The sequence below is a fragment of the Tupaia chinensis genome, unplaced genomic scaffold (genome assembly GCF_000334495.1).
Source record: "Tupaia chinensis unplaced genomic scaffold, TupChi_1.0 Scaffold149964_1, whole genome shotgun sequence".
NCBI classification, from domain to species: Eukaryota; Metazoa; Chordata; class Mammalia; order Scandentia; family Tupaiidae; genus Tupaia; species Tupaia belangeri.
The window spans coordinates 499,944-501,738 of NW_006209805.1; positions in this window are offsets into that span (position 1 = coordinate 499,944).

Here is a 1,795-nt window from a genome sequence, read left to right on the forward strand (position 1 = left end):
CCCCGCCGCCCCGGCGCCCCCCCCGGACAGCGGCACCGCCGGTAAGAGCCCTGAGAGGCGCTGGGAAGACAGCCCGGGGGTGGCCACCCCGCACGCACGTGACACAGGCGCATGTCCTGCCGTAGGGACCAGGGGCAGAGGGGCCACCAAGCCACCAGGCTACTCCCGCCCTGTTGGGGCTTCGGTACCTGCTGGCCGGGCCGGGCCACACTGGCCGGGGCGGTTCTGGGCAGCGGGAGGCTCGCAGCGCCCTCACAGCCTCAGGGTGGCACTGAGCCCAGTGGAGCTGTCCCCACCAGCCCCAGCAGGAGGCAAGACACTCTGGCCTCCAGGGCAGACCCGCCGAGCCCACGCCCACTCGAGGACGGCAAAGGCTCCAGGCAGAGCAAGCGCCAGGCCAGCCCAGCCGGGTGGCTTTAACACTGACCAGGTGGGGCCACCACAGGGCCTTTGCACAGCCCAACCCTCGCTGCCCGCTCCGCGGTCACTGAGCCCTGCCACTCGTCCAGGCAGTCTTCCTGGTCTTCCTGCTTCTCGGGTGGCACCTGAAAGGGCCGTCCCATTCCGCCCTCCTCACCCACAGCAGGACAGGGTCCTGCCGGGTCCTGCCCAGGCTCGGGCACCCGGCCCACAGCGGTGACACTGCGAGAACAAACCACTTGTTTACACACCCACAGGCGTCGCCACGCCCCGCAGAACCACCCTCCAGAAGAGCACACAGCCCGAGGGTGAGGCTGCGGGGGGCGGCGGCAAAGGCTCCAGGCACTGCTGTGGGGGACACTGGCCTCTCAGCCCCCAACACCCTGCAGGTTTGGGGCAACGCCCGCTCCCAGGGCAAACACTGGTCCCTCCCCTGGAGCCCCAGAGAGGAACCCATCTCTCCACACAGGAAGTGGGGTGACTCAGCCCAGCGGGACGGAGCGGGGACAGCTGGCAGGGGTGGCTAGGGTGGGTGAGGGGACAGGTACCCACACAGCTTGGCTCCAGGGGCAGAGCACTGCCTTTAAGTCCCACCTGGGCACCCGGGGCGGCCGCGGCCAGACGCCCACCGCGGGGCCCCTGCGCCCTGCAGGGCAGCACAGGTGGCCGGGTGGCTTTAACACTGACCTAAGGGTACCCCAATAACACGCTGAGAAACGCCTTGAAGGTAACTGGGGAATGCAGAGACAGCCCCATCAGGGTGCCCCGCCCGGCAGAGGGAGCGCAGAGGCCCTACCCTACCCTACCCTACCCCTGCTGCCGGTCTCCCCCAGACCCTCCCAGGTCTGGCAGCAGGGGAGACTGAGGAGCCCTGGGTCCCCAATGACCACACACCTGGGGGCCGCGCACACCCCCTGTGGCCCCCCTGGGGGTAAGGTCCAGAGGGTCTCGTCCGCATCTGGCCCCCGCCAGGACAGGGCGCCAGACCTGCTATTCACACCCAAGAAAAGCGAAGCCCCTCGGCCAGACAGCTGGGAGCTGCCGCCCAGGCGAGGGGCGGGCCGGTGCTGACGCCCAGAACCACATTAGCTTTGGGGTGTGCGCCACCTCGCTGGGCGAAAAGGGGTGCCGGGAAAAGCCCCTGCCCCCGTAAGGGGCAGCGGGGGTGCGCGAAGACGCCGACGGGGCGACCCCTCCCACGCGCGGGACGGCTTTTCGGCGAGGCGAGTGCCCGGGTGACAACAAAGACCCCCACCCCAGCCTGGGGTTAGCGGAGAGTGGGAGGGGCGGGGCTGGGAGGGGAGGAGAGAACCCAGAGGGGAGAGGAAGGGAGAGGAGGAAAGCAGGGGAGGGGGCCCGAGCCCGGGAGAGCCCG